Source organism: Panthera leo, chromosome C2, assembly GCF_018350215.1.
Source record: "Panthera leo isolate Ple1 chromosome C2, P.leo_Ple1_pat1.1, whole genome shotgun sequence".
In the NCBI taxonomy this organism is placed as follows: Eukaryota; Metazoa; Chordata; class Mammalia; order Carnivora; family Felidae; genus Panthera; species Panthera leo.
In genome coordinates this window covers 111,904,119-111,920,038 of record NC_056687.1, presented here as the reverse complement: position 1 = coordinate 111,920,038, position 15,920 = coordinate 111,904,119, and the positions used below count along the sequence as shown (strand labels likewise).

At 36.3% G+C, this 15,920-nt stretch overlaps 1 long non-coding RNA gene across 3 annotated transcripts in view; it reads right to left on the bottom strand.

Moving 5' to 3' along the window:
* Positions 1–15,920, bottom strand: part of LOC122229454 — an 89,159-nt gene that overhangs the window by 30,413 nt on the left and 42,826 nt on the right. For 2 of the 3 annotated variants that reach the window (XR_006206994.1, XR_006206996.1), the window contains exon 5: positions 10,326–15,893. The exons of the other annotated variant lie outside the window; for it this stretch is intronic. This is a non-coding gene — a long non-coding RNA (uncharacterized LOC122229454). Of the gene's footprint in view, positions 1–10,325; positions 15,894–15,920 lie in introns of those variants that run through there. 3 annotated transcript variants of the gene reach the window in all.

Sequence of the window (15,920 nt, the reverse complement as noted above, 5' to 3'; positions counted from 1 at the left end):
TCTTGTTTTCTTTTTTAGCATTAGTTTTGACTGTGAAATTAGTCAATCAATGCCTTTGATGTGTCAAGATACCACTGTTTAAAACATTAGATTGCTAAATATACTTTTAGATAAGAGGCATTTAGAGAAAAATTCTATTTGGCTGTATTACATATATTCAGTGTCGGTTTGCATGGTGAAAAATATTGAAATCCAAACCCTCAATGTGGTGGTTATTAGGAGGTGGGACCTTGAAAGGTAATTAAGTCATGAGGTAGGACCCGCATGAATGGAATTAGTGCTTTCCACTCTGTGAGGATACAATGAGAAGTCCTCTGTCTACAACCTGGAAATGAGCTCTCACCAGAACCTGATCATACTGGTGCCCTGATCTTAGACTTCCAGCCTCTAGAACTGTAAGCAGCCACCTAGTCTATGGCACTTATGTTATAGCAGCCTGAACTGCCTAAGATATCAGGATAGGTTATTTCCTTTTCATATAAAGAAAAACTATTTCTTCTTAAATTCACCTATCTTACTAAGTTCTTTTTATTATATCTTATATTTTCTCAGGTATTGCTCTTTGAGTTTCTAGGTATATATTCAAACTTCCTGCAAATAATTTCATCTTCTCCTTTCCACTTTTAATGCCACTCTTCTTTTTTTCCCCACTCTTCTCTTTTTTTTTTTTTAATTTTTTTTTAACGTTTATTTATTTTTGAGACAGAGACAGAGCATGAACGGGGGAGGGGCAGAGAGAGAGGGACACACAGAATCGGAAACAGGCTCCAGGCTCTGAGCCATCAGCCCAGAGCCTGACGCGGGGCTCGAACTCACAGACCGCAAGATCGTGACCTGAGCCGAAGTCGGACGCTTAACCGACTGAGCCACCCAGGCGTCCCCACTCTTCTCTTTTCTAATTAAGTTGAACATTCTAACAGATCAATATTAAATTTATTGGTAATATTCACAGAGCTGCTTTCAGTATTTTACAGTTAAGCACAATCCATCTTTCTCAGAAATACATTTTTCCCATGTTAAGAAAGTGTTCATCTTTGTTAATTAAAATTTTGTACTAGGAAGAAAGTTGAATTCTAGCAAAAGCTTTTTTAGTTGCAATCTTTGATGACATAAAATGAAGAAAAAATGAACGGATTTCCAAATATTAGCCATCCTTGCATTGCTGCGATCAAATACAATTGACTGGAGTATAACTCAATTAATATGCCTCTGGATTCTATCTGGGATTAATTTATTTACCATTGCATTAATACATGTAAGAAGAACTACTCTGAAAATTTTTTCAGTATCTAACAGAATGTTAAAATTGACATTTTGACAAAGCACCAAGATAAAATATAATGTGCTAGACATTCCTCCATTCCAAAGTAGGTGTTATACCTCATGTAAGATTTACAATGAAAATATCCCTAAACTGGCAACACAACTCTTAAAGCCCTACACCTTTATTAAGAACTGAAATGTTTGAAATTTTATATTAAAGAGAAGGCTTTGTGAAAAGAAATTCTGAGAGTATTACCAACATGCTAGGAATCTCAATCCTGTAGTAGGGAAGATTTGGACAGTGTCTGATTCTCACCATGAGTATAATGAAGGAGGTTTTGAAGGGACTACTTAGAAGCTTTATTCGTGTCCCCCTAGATTTGTGGCTCATGCCTAAAAGAGCTCAAGTGATCTTTGAATGAAGGCTGAAACTGGGAAGTTACTTTTTTCTCTGAAAGTAGGTCAAATGTAGGTTAACCATGGTGACTCTACATATGGATCCCAAGTAGAAATGTCATTCTGGAATTATTTGTGATCCACCCCCAAAGGGTTGCCTTTTAGGGTAAAAAATATCATCTGGAAAGGGATATGGGGTGTCCATCCAGAAGAAAATCCTCTGTGGTGAAGGTAGACCTGACAAAGGAAAGATACTGCCATGTCACCGGAGTTTTAGAAAAAGGCACTCCACAGAGAAATCTTCAGAAGACACACAAAAGTGCCCAACATGTAAAAAAAAAGTTGGCTTTAAATACCTGCATTGTCCAAAATCATGATGATATCTGTCAAGCATGAGTTATCCTACTTGCCTTACCTCTTCTTTCATACTTTACTCCCCTCCCAACCCCACCCACTCTGATGATGTTAGATTAAGAGATGCTACATAGAACAAGAGGTAAGTGAGAAGGAGGGAAAGACAATTGAGTGCCCTCTCTTCCTCCTGAAAGTAATCATCCCAAAGGAAACTCCAGCTGGAAGGGAAAGAAAAATCAACCTCAAAGTTTTGATCATTTTATAGGACTGGATATTTTAAAGGTTTGCGACATAAAGGAATGGTCAGAAAGAAATAGCACTTAGTTTCACTTGGTAATCCAGGGGGAGAGAAAGGATAATGCTCACTAAATCAGATTTAAAAGAATGGTGAGTCAAAATATGTTTGCTTTTATAATTACATACCAGGACTTCTTCTGGTTCCATGTGCAGTCAAATATATTGTTTTTGTGAGATTTTTGTGTCCATGAAATGCCAGCTTCAAGAAAGTATTTATAAACTTCTCTTCTTTCTTGGAGACTTAACAACTATTTTGATAAACACCTAAATCACCTTTGAGGTGGTCACAGGGGATAATCAGTTATTTAGTCTTCCTCTTTTCTTAGAAACCAGTTCTGGTATAAATCACTTTTTAAGAAGGCCTAGCAGCTTATGAGATCTATAGATTTTATGAGATCTATATCTTTTTGGCCCCTCATTCTTCTTTAGCCTTGTTGCAATATCTTAACTTGGCTATTACTTGCCTTCCAAAGACCACATGAAAAGTACGGTGGCCAAGCAAAGTTAAGTATATGGTCCCTGCTACAGCAAGGGAGAACTTTACCTTGACAGAGCCTTAAAAGTGTCTCAGAGGGGAACGTCAAAGGAAATCTAAGGTTTTAGGGCCTCAGTTGGATCATTATCATTTGAATCTTGAAAGGTAAGAAAACAGCTGTAATCAGGCAAAGTTTATGATGCAATGACTTTGGATTGGTGGACATAGCAAGTGAAGGTGAGAGAACATTCTTTAAGCAAGTCTTGAGAAAGCTCAGGGTCTGATTAGTATACTGTCTTAGTTGTTCCGTACTCTTGTCTAGGAGGGATAAGTTTTTGTGGAGGCAGTAGCTAAGTGTTTTTGTTTATTCTTAGTACTGTTTACATATGACTAGGAAAGTGTGTTCAATCACAGAATTTTTAGGATGTGTGCAGAAAAATATTTAGGCCCAGTATGGTCTGAACACAGAGCAGAGGACTTGTGTGGGTTCCAGTTCTCAAATTCAGTTCTGCAGATTCAGCTCCTACAAAAGAAGTCTCTTGGAGTTACAAGAAGAAGTTCTGCATCTTCAGTGATTAAGAAAATTGAAAGAATGCACAGAAATGTAAGGTAGATTTGTCTGATTGGCTCCAGAGTGACCGAAGTCTCAGGATTCCTGGGATTCACAAATAGCTTTAGGAATAGCATATGATGGCCTTAGAGACTTAACCTTTTGCTCACCTTAGAGTTTATCCTTCTTACAAAACAGCATTTGACTGAGTTGCCTCTTGCTCCCATGGGGGGCATCTGTTAGGCAGAATTATTGCCAAGCTGTTCAGGAAGAGTTGCCCTACTCTCTTTCCAGCATAGCCCACACAAAAGCGTAAAAACTCATGATAAAATGGAAAGCAAATTAAGATTAAGAAATATAATAGTCCATCTAAAATGTATGAAGCCAACTTACAAAATTATTAAAGCCAAATTATAATTCTGTTGGCTGGAATAAAATAAAAACAAAAAAACTTTACATCAAAATGGAGCAGAAAGGTATTATCACTAAATCTATTATGTTAACTGCCACCTTGATATTTTGGTGAGACTAGGCCTATGGCACATGCCCCTCTTTCTGATCCAGGCAGCTGTGGTCAGGGAAGCCATGTTAATTTCACCTACAGCACCAAAGTTGAAGGCAGGACACCTAATAAAGAACCAGTTAGGACCATATTCTACAGAAAGTTTCTGGGAAACTGAGCCCAATCTTCTTGGTATCCATAGTTTTCAGAGGAATCTATGTATCTATTCTGGATAGTAAAAAAACTCCCTTTCCGGAAGTTTGCTGTAAAGTCTGAATAAAAAGGTACCTAATTTATGTAAGACGCAGGTACTAAATTTTACTCAAAACCCTGCAAATTGATCCTACTGAATTGTTACCCTACATTCATAGCATTATTTAAACGATGTTAGTCAACGTTAATCCACCATTCATTGTAAATATGATTTAAAGTAACTTAAAGGTGTAATTTTAACTGCAATTTAATACATGTCTGAAGCCATTTTTATCTTTTCCTTAATCATCTCACTCTGAATCAAAAGTATATTACAAAGACATACCTGGAATTTTGTCCATTTACCTAGCACAGGGTTTCATAATAGCAGTGCTGCTGACATGTGGGTTGGATAATCATGTGTTATGGGGACTGTGCTGCGCATTATAGGATGTTTAACAGCACAGTAGATGCCGTAGCAACTGCTCCCTCACCCCAAACCAGTTGTGACAACCAAACTTTGGTCCAGAGGTTGCCAAACACACGGGGATGGTGGAGTGAGGGAAACATTCGCCGGAGAGAACCCCTGCTGTGGTGGAACATGAAGGCTTCCCAGTTTGCACATTCTGCACCACCTGCTATCTAATGCTAGGAAGCCCATTGATTATCACTGATGACATCTAAGCTAATCGATTCTTAGTTTACCTTTACAGCATATTCCATAATCAAATACATATGGCAGGAAAGAAACAGGGGGTTGAAATGCCTCTAGGAGTATGCTTGTATTTGTTTTCTTCAATTAAAACGTGTTATTTTCCTGCCAGAGGATTTAGATCAATAGTTTCTTCCTCCCTTAGAATCAGTTATGGGATCCACATTCTAGTTCATGTCAGTTCCCGGTAGCAAGATCCTACCAAGTCCTATCTGTACAAAACCCTGTTTTCGATGACAAATTTCAGCAGTTTAATAAACTGTCTTACACAAAACAAACCATTTTGAACACAATAAAGGCATTATTTTTGAATTGGAATTTATCTTGGTTTCGGGAGAGGCTGTTATTGGAAAATCACGACTGCAGCTCACTCTAGACCAAACCGTTCGTCAGGAAGAGTCACGAATTTCCCATTTCCCATTCTCTGAGCACTTCTCTCACTCCCAGGGGAATGATTTATGCAGTGGCAGAGCGAGGCTGATTTTCCTCCTGCTTCACTTTCAAATTGCAGCGTGAATAACATTATCAGATCTTTATTGGAGGTTCATGAAAATTATCCTTAGTTTCTTATTTCAGGAAGATCTTTCACTGAAATGTTTAGCTTTTTAAACAAATCCTGGCATGACTTCATATTTTCAGCTTGTTCAGTAGTACTTGTATACATGGGGAGGGAGAGAGGAGTTGGAGAGGAAACAGAAAGGTAGCAGCCAAAGATGTAGCCTTTTAATGGGCTAGATGCCTCTCAACTACCAAAAAACAAAATCTACAGCATAAACCCTTAGAGATATATTTCACATAACTAAGTGCAGTGCAATGGAAAGAAAAGTAATTATGGTAGGCCAGCAAGAAACCTGGCTTCACCCTCTTTTGGAAACATTTAGTGTTTCCTTGTTTTCTTTATTCATAAGTAAGGGTAAATAATTTTCATTAACTTATACAATAAGAATTTATTGAACACCTAGTATATGCCAAACATTATATTTTGTGCTTAGAACACAAAGATAAATGTGAAAGACTTCTATGTTGTCTACATTAATACTAATATGTTAATATTAAAAAAGAACAATCTAATAAGCAAAATGTTATGTAAATAAAGCTTGGAAGACAAAATATAAATCAAAACATGAGAGTTTACCAATTAGTGATAATATTCTTTGTATATAAATTGTATGGGATTATACAAATTTATGTATTCAATTTCCATATGTGAAACTTGCCAAACAAACATAAAACACAGGGAGATTTTAATGCTTTGGTTATTATAGTCAGTACATTAATTCAATAATATTTTAGAAATATTTATTAAATTTAAAGTGATCATATCCTTGACATAACATTTTCACATCTAGTTATCCTTCAGAAATAAGTGTCAAAGTATGATAACATATGTACATTTCTATATTGTTTTTTAAGTACTCATTTATTTATTTATTGAGAGAGAGAGAGAGAGAGAGCGAGCACAAGCAGGGGCGGGGCAGAGAGAGAGGGAGAGAAAGAGAATCCCAAACAGGCTCCACACCGTCACCATGGAGTCTGATGTGGGGCTCAAACTCAGGAATCATGAGATCATGACCTGAGCTATCAGATGCTCAACGAACTGAGTCATCCAGACACTTCCATTTCTATATTGTTTTGATAGCTAAGAACTCAAATTTTCATCAGTAGAGAAGCACTATAATAGACCCATTTAATGGAATAACATGAAGCCATTAAACATAATGAGATAGACTTAAACTTAGCAGCATGAAATAATGTTCACAATACACTGATAAATGAAAAATGTCAAATTTGAGAGCAGTCTGTATTGTCTGATATCTTTCTGTAAAATAGAATAAAACACTATTAGTAATATGTATAGAAAAAAATCTGAAGGACTGGATAGCCAGAAACTAATGGGGGAATATGGAGGACTTTTATTCACTTTATTCATTTCCTTAGCATTTGGATTTTAACTTTTGCTTACTTTTATAATTATAAAAATACGGCAATATAAAATTTTATGTCACTAATATTGTCTTAATAGGATTTGACATTAAAAAAATTATAGGTCAATTTTCTTCTGTTTTTATACCAGTTAGAACTTTTAAGCTGAGTAGCACTAACATTCTTAAACATTGCCATCCCAAGTTGTTCCTTAGTTTTTAATTAGTTTCCTTGGAGAAAACATGAGCTGCCAATGAGTAAACAAAAATGATTTAAGAACTCACATCATAAGATTTACACTTGTGGAGTATTTGACATCTTTCCCTCCCAATTTACCAGGAGTTTAACATTTTTCAGGTTCATTTTTAAATAACTGTTTTTATGTATAATTGCGTTGTAAATAACTCTGATGAATTATTGGAAAATTTTCCTTGGCCTCTTTTGTGTTTTTTTTTTTCCCCATGGAATTTTATCTCTTTGACTTAATTAGGTTGGAAAAAGAAATGTAAGTTAGTTAACTGTGCTTAACCCATGAAAACCTCGTCTAGTTGGGTAGTTGCTATATCAGTTACAGGATATGAGATATTATCATGTCAAAATGTCCTGAAACTGAGCAAGCTGTATATATAGGCCAAAACAACTAGTTCAGAAATCTTTAAAAAATCTTTATATGTCATTAAAATGTCAGCCAAGGTATATTTCCATATAGAATACATGATAACATCAACATTTCCTTAGCCTTTATTGCATATTTTGTTTATTTCATATTAATACATGATACAGGCTTCAGGAAACTTGGCTAAAGTTGACTAAGGACAACACTCTTTCACTATAGAGAGTTACATGTAAAATTTCCTTATGAATGTAGTAATCTGATGCATTGTATTCCAGTCTAAAGACCATACAGAGGGAAAAAAATGCATGAAAGTCACTTTTTGACAAACTAGAACAAATCTAAATTATGCAAGGTAAATTGAACAAATTGTATAGTACTTTCTGATGCTCTTTACAAGCTCATTACATTATCGTCTTTAGTATCAGTCATGTTATCTTGCCATTCTTTAGCCAATTAGGTATAGAAGAGTAGAACTTAAATGTTATAGAGTAAATAATAGAATGTAGTCATTAGTCATTGGAATGAAATATTTATACACTTGTCTATGTAAGGAACATCACCAATTGTACCTTTACGGTGACTCAGGGTCAAATCCAAATATATGTGCCAGTGCCATTATGTGCATTGCTAGATATTTAGATAAAGGCAAAGTTGAATTTTAGTAAAATTCTACTTTTTGACTAAAGCAATCATACTTAAACTCTGAAATGCATTGTTATTTTTCAGTGGTCACTTTTCAGTCCATTCAGTTGTCACTTTTCAGTCCCTACATTATAGCCCAAGGGTCCTATTGGAACTCATTGGCAGCATAAATGTAGGTTTACCGAACCTGGTATTTGGCCAAACAGAACATGTTCCTAGCCTGTACTTGGAATTTAAAAATTGTTGGTAGCTATAAATACATACATACATACATACATACATACATACATACATACATACATAAGACATTCCATTAGAGAGTAGAGCATGTAAAAAGATTTGGAATGAAGAGAAAATGATTCAGAATGGATTGAAGTCAGAATTCTTTATCTTTAATTGATTACCCTAACATATCTCCATAGGGCAAAATCAGATTACAAATTTATATTTTCATTTTGTATTTCTTGAAATCATAAGGCTCTTAGTATTATTATTTTCTCATCACTTGAGCTATTATTACAGCTATTTTTTGGAAGCCAGTAGCAAAATAACATATTGTTAATTATTACACACACTTGCTCTATGTGCAAGTCTTTTTAAAATTAGTTTATGAATTTATCCATTGATGAATGTTTTGTATTTCTAATATGAAACTGGGTTTATTCATAATTATAAGTTGAATAGCTATAAATGCTGAAAACTCATGTTTACATAAGTAAGTAGATGGGAATTGTTGCAGCATTGACATATAATTGAACTAATTTAATCTGAGTTATATGGCAGAAAACACTGTCATCAATATTTATTTTTAATGTTAAGCTAAATGCCAAGTAGATCCTGCTTCAATTTAATTAAGAGCAATTTAGATACTATCTGATTTCTGAAAAGATCAGTTAACCAGTCATTAAATACTCATTTGCCCAACACCATCATCAGTCTTCCCATGGCCACTGTGTTTGACATGGAGAACGTTACACTTTTGGCCAAAGCCCCTTAGTAAGGTCACTGTTAGAGGAAACATAAAATGTGTCTTTTATTATTTGGGAAAGGGTGATTATGAAAAGAGAGGTACACTGAGAACCAGCATATGCCAGATGGATTCACTTTAGGCATAAGCATTTTTAAAAATCTCAGATATTCTATAAAAGATCAATTTTAGGAAGCTGAGAATTGGAAATTAACTACTTTAAAGCCACCCACTGCCAAATATCATTAGGAAAGTCTTCATGCATTCTCCCTCTGAGCCTAAGGGTGTTCTGGTTTGAAGGTACAGTCATTTTAATGTTCTGGATTAAGGTCAAGATTTCACGTACAGTTCCCTTCCTCACACGAGTCCAAGGGCTTGTCACCTGCCCCAGTTTCCTACCACACAGCCACAGCACCCATTCACTTACAATTCTTGTTTTCTCTACTTTGTATATAGTTAGCACCTGAGGATCTTACTTTCTTTCCGTGTGTTCAACTACACATTTGAAAAAATTTTCGTTATAGTTTGCTAGCATTCCTGTATTGGGAAAATTCTTAAGTTATCTTAGTGTACCATTCCATTTTAATAAAAAGTTTGTGGGGCACCTGAGTGGCTCAGTCAGTTAAGCATCCAACTTTAGCTCAGGTAGTTCATGGGTTCAAGCCCCACATAAGATTTTGTGCTGACAGCTCAAGAGTCTATAGCCTGCTTTTGGATTCTGTGTCTCCCTCTCTCTTTGCCCCTCCCTGCTTGTGCTCTGTCTCTCTGTCTCTCAAAAATAAATAAATGTCAAAAGTTTTTTTTTAAGTTTGTTTAATCTAGAAACAAAATTATTCAGAAATCTCTATATGGGAGGGGCTTATGGGTACAGTCTGGCTGGAATGGAGAAAGTGGTCTTTACTGTGTAGTGTGCACACTGTGATTTTTTCCTTTAGGCTGTATATTATACATCAATACATATAAAAAATTTTCATGGTGCTATTCATGCTTCCATAATATTTAGAAACTATAAGAATATCAAGGCAGGGGTAGGAATGGGGAGAGGTAAATGAAGGTAAAAACACCCTACTTAAGACATTCCATGATACCTCCACTCACTATAAAATGCCAAAAAATAAAGCTAACACTTTAATAGCTACACCAAGAATTAAACAGTGAATGTGTTATCTAGAGAGACATTTAGTAAACACTATTTGATATGGATGAATTATAAATACCATGAGTTGTTGGAAAAGAGCATGTGCAAGACAATTGATGAATAAGTTTGCTCAGTACTAAATAATGTAATAAGAATCTGAATTTGCATAGCTTTATAGTGTGCATCCTTTGAGTGCAAGACAAAAGCCTTTTTAAAAATTTGTTTATTATATACCATTTATCAAAAAAAACCAGGTGTATGGGATTGCTTAATACTGTAGCCATATAGCTATTTTCAAATTACTTGATAGGGTTTTTAAAGAAGATATTCAAATAAATAAGTACACAAATAGGAAAACAAAACAAAATAAAATAAAACATAGTAAACTAACTGGAGGGAAACATCATCATTAAACTTGTTCAGTCAGAAAATTTAATCCAGCTAATTTTGCCAATGTAGGGGATATAACTAAAGTTTGGGATGGGGTTAGAAGATGGCAGAGAAAGTGATAAGCCTTTGGGCTGCCCTCTGTATTTACCTGTTAACCACAGGGGTTCTGGGATTACCATACTCTCTCTTTGATGTGGAATTCTGGAATTCTCAAGGATAATGAAAGGATTACTAGAACTGTCAATGGGCAATGAGCAGGATTTTCAGTGCTCCCTGAAGCACTCTATGATTTTCATCAACTTTACATAAGAATAAGCCCTATTTTCAAAGATCTTTTGATGTTGTAAAGTGTGGTTGTATTTATTTTATTTATGGTTTTTGTTCACAAGCACTACGATTTCAGGGATTTGTTACTGCCCATTTTAGCTTGGAGATAATTCTTTATGAAACAAACCTTCCTTATTGAACAAACTTCTTGACCATTCTTTGTGATATGCCCACCTTGAAATCACACAGCCCCTTGTGGGTCATGATCTAGATCCTCAGGATCTCGGAATTCCATGTCCAGTGGTCCTGACTTTTCTTCCAGGCTTTATCCCATCAAAGGCAGACTGAACCATTATGTGTAATCCCTAGACCCAAGGCAGTAGAGTTGAATAGGGAGTCCACATGTACAGGACAAAGTGGGATGGTATTTGGGGTGTGATACAAAGAAAAGCTGGACAGGCTTCAGGCCAAGTGCTGGCTCCCTCTCTCCCTGCTGTGCTCTGGTATGGGACTCCCATACCAGAAAAAAATCCAAGTTTCCTGAATTTAACCTGGCCTTCCAGGTCATTACGAAGACGTATTTGTCAAGTGGAAGGAGGGTACCTATTTTATTTGATAATTTATTAGGTTGAATTGTTACCTTTAAATATTTAAATATATAGTATTAGAAACTGCTATTGGTGGTTGTTTGTTATTTTCACTTTTTTCTTTGCCCTGGGTCCTATATTAGATAAAGCAAGGCCACAGACATCCCTCACAGCCACAGCAGCCAGAGCCTCCTGATGAATCAGGACATTCATATGCATTCACAAATAACCAAGTGCAAAGCAGGGTTTTCCACACGAATATTTACAGTGCAAAGTCAATCTATGGTGGAAAAATGTCTCAGCCTGCTTACCTTCTACCCCCAAAGCAGAACTTAAGACTAAAGCTTTTGTGACACTGAATTATTTCAGAATGTGACCTCAAAAAGTAGAGAACTGAAAAAAATGACACAGAAATGAAGGGAAAGGCAATCTAAAGCTGTAGTGATGAGCTGGTTTTCTGTGGGCTCGGTTCCGCTCAGTCCTGCAAGCTACTGGGTAAAATGTGTCTCAGAACCATCCATCCAAGGAACATTACAGAGGAGTATTAGTTTACTGGCTCACAGCCCTCCAGTATATTAACTCCTTTGCTCTTTCAGATTGGTGTGTGTTAGTATGACTGAGCAGTTTCTGCAGCCTAGAGAAGTCCCACTTGGTGGAAGCAGAGAAGGTTAGGGGAAGAAAGTAAAGACATGCCCTGTTATTGAATGAGGTCCTGTCAGGTTGTGTCTGTAGGCAGCTGACTGCATAGAAATGGCTAGAGTAACAAGGTAGGGTGAGAGGAAATGAGGTAGGTGTAAGAGATTTCTGATAGCCTTCCTTCAGGGAGGAACTAGGGAGAATAGCGATTATGTTTAAACTGTGCTCCATAGAATGGGCAGACAATAGCAGTTGGAAATGGAGAATATAGTCATTTCCTAGGGCTGCTGTAATAAAACACCACACGTTGGGTAGCTTAAAACACCAAAAATGTATTCTCTCACATTTCTGGAAGCTGGAAGTCCACAATCAAAGTGTCTATAGGGTTGTTTTTTTCTAAGGGTTTTTTCATGAGGGAGAATCTGTTCCATGCCTCTCCCCTGGCTTTTGGTGATGGTTGGCAGTCATTGCAGATACATCACTTCTCCCTGTGTGTTTGAATCTTCATATGGCCATTGTCTTATGAGTAAGCACACAAGTCATGCTGTATTAGTGGCCCACCTACCCTAACTAATCACATCTACATTAACCTTATTTCAAAATAAGGTCACATTCTGAGATACTGGGGGTTATAACTTCAACATATCTTTTGGGGGGAACACAATTCAATCCATAAGAAAGGAAGATCATTGTAGGCTGAAGCAATTTAGGAAAATTATGTAGAGGCTTAAAACTATTCAGGAAAATTCAGTAAAATGTTATTACTGGAACTTAAGTGAGACAGTGGAAATAGAAAAGTTAAACAAAGCATGGATCAGACCATTACAGTTTAGAATGCACCAGTGAGGACACTGGGCTTGGTCCTACAGGGAGCCCTCGAAACCCTGTTTGCAAAGGATAGTGTGGTCTGTGTTCACTTCTGCAGGCTCAGGTATTAGGGATAGGGACTGGAGAAGATTCAATGAATATTCCTTTTTATTTTTCATGTTTTTTAAAAAATAAAGTTCTTTCTTCAGCACTCTTTGTAACATTTTTTAAGTTCTAGAGTATATTGACAATGGTATTAACATTTAAAAACAAACTCCTGAATACTTCTGCTTCAGAATCCTAGATCCCCTTTCATAAAATAGTGATACAAAAGATCACTACTGCTTCCACGTGTTTCTGTTTCTTAACATCAAGGTCAGCAATGCAAAGAAACAATAATGACATGACAAATTTGAATTGTAATGTAAATGTAGCATATTAGTAGTACTAGTATATTACATTAGTATTAAAGCATTATTTTCACATTTAGAACTATTAGAATTTTTTAAATATGTGCTTTATAATCTCAGAGCAAAGGCACTGAAGAAAAAAAGCAACTAAGAAATATCCACAGAACATGTTGTTACTCCAAATTAATTCCAGTGGGTAGACATGTGGTGACTGATTCCAAGTGCCTTGAGTATCTATAGACTGATAGTTTGTGCTCACAAGTCGCAGGAACCTTAAGTCTATGAGTTGAAAGACAGGAAAACACAATCAAACGTGGCTTCTTTGGTATCTTGGAGACAACGTGACTCTATGAGCTCGCCTCTCTTAGGCTTTCTGAAGTCAGTCTACGTGGTTGGAAACGGGAATGCCTACTCTTTATGCAGGTTCTGGCTTACAAGTACTAAGCAATGAAAGCAAAGAAATGGACTTGGTGTTCAAAGGGCTAATCCACATGTGAGCTTGGCTTGCACAATAAGAAGGGAGCCATTTCCATATCATCACAGGACCAAGAACAGCCAGGCTTTGACAGGGCATCGAAAATGTCCGGCCTCTTGCTGGTACCCATTCTACTCTTGTCACAGACATTGAAGCAAGTGGGCTTGGATAAATACAAAACTGGGCCTCACGTGGTGCTCCTCCATTACACACATGTCAATATGTGGAGATTTCCGCCTGAGAGGAAACCATGGAAAATGGAAATTCAACATATGGTCAATGAGGGCTGCAAAAATCATGGAGAGGAACAGTTGCACCCCTGAGGCTTTCAGCGGCACTCCTCCGTAATTGCTTAATTGAAATTTTATTCCTTTCATTCAGCCTCGCAGCAGGAGTGAATCTACAATTACAAAGCAAGTTTTGATATTTCATTCCTGCCCTTTATACCAATGGGTGAAGAACGGGCATTAATTAAGGGATAGCTACAAAACAAATTGCTCTGGAAAGGAAGAAAAGGGAGAGATGTGAAAGTGTGTATGAATGTAATTAAAAGAGGGGAATGCAGAAGCAACATAGAAAAATTTTGGTTTTTTGTTTTTTCTTCTGTATTGGTAACAGCAACATAGGAAAATAATTTTACCGAAAATTTGTGGGTAGATTAAAAGGACATTAATTATAGTGAAAAAATGTTTTTTAATCGGTCATAGTTCAAATTTTACAGGCCAAGTGACTTGAACAATTCAGGTCACTCCTCAGACCCTCAGATATGGTACAATGTGGGTAATAACTGCAAATTGTTATGCTTTACAGGGAAAGTATGAGAATAAAGTGAGATACTACAGGTAAAAGCATACTGCAAATTGTAAAGCTCCTGTGCTCAGGAAATTCCATGATTGATTCAGAGAAAGATTTAACCATTCATTTATTTTCTAATAGTGTGAGGGAGGGAAGTAGGAGCTGAGAAGCAATCAGCATACTCCTTATTAGTACTCTAACAGAGTTTAACTTTCCAAAACTAATATGTGAAAGAGAGACTCAGTCCTTCTGCCACCAGTAATTAGCCACAGGAATTATAATGGGATTGAAACTTTAAGGTGCTTCTGGAACTTATTTAGATATGTCCTCAGTATGAGTAACTGGAAATAGGGTTGAATTGGCAGTGTCTTGTGCCAAATCTCTGGATCTTAAACTATTAAGAATATAAAATTATTGTTTTTATTTGTGAATAATCTAATGAGATTAGTGTGCAGCTCTCATTAGTCTCCAAATGTTCAAAGGCAACATCTGCAAGTAGTTCTGTGAGTCACGTTGGAGTTTAAACAATTTTCCCAGTTCCACTAAAAACAAGTAAGCTCTTAGGGAATGGAAAAAAGGAAAAGTAGATTTAGATGAACAATAACTGATAGGGCCAACTAGGAGAAAATAGACTCAGGCAACATAAGTCTCTATTTTTTTTTTATCATTATAAATATATCCATGGTTTGAAGACCATAAGAAGCAAATAAATATAAAATAATAATCAAAGATCACATTGTTCACATTTCTATCCATGGCAGAGCCAACTGGATCCCTACATGCTATCCATTCTCCCTTTCTGCTTTAAGAGCAAACAACTAGTATTATTTGGAGCAGCGATATGCCCAACAAAAATATTTTATTTCCCTCTCTTCCATATATGCTAAAGGTTTCAACATGACGAAGCCCTGACTAATGAGTTAGAAGTTAAAAGTTTTGGGAAGAGACTCCTAGCATGGTTGGTTCCTTAAGGGATAATATTTCCCTTTTGCTTTATTTTCTCTTCCCCTTTCTTGCTGTCTGGTAATGGATGGGGAAGCTGGGGCCACAGCAGCTGTTTTGAACAGTGAATTGCCTTCAGGGTAGAATTTAACCGACACTGGGTTAAGTTCAGTTTTCTTTTGGGTTAAAGAAAAACAATGTGACTTTTAAAATCTTTTCACACATTTTTTTTCATACAGACCACCTAATCTTAACTGATACACAACAACTACAATATAAGTTCCTTGGAAGCAGAGGCCTTTTTCATTTTGTTCAGAGCCCAGCACACAGGCAAGCCCACAGAGGTTCAAAAATATCTGTTGAATCTGAATGTCTAATACTGACTCTTTCCCTTTTATATTTTCTTGAATAATTCCTTTCTACCTCTCTTTTCTACTTTTTATACCATAATTTCCTAAATTATTTCCTCCATTGCCTTTTTGCTTCCTCTTCCATCAGTCTTTGTTCCTCATATTGACCATTGTAGTTCACGTGTTTCTTCTTGTTTAGATGAAAGTCTGTCCCAATGAAAAATGAACAAAATA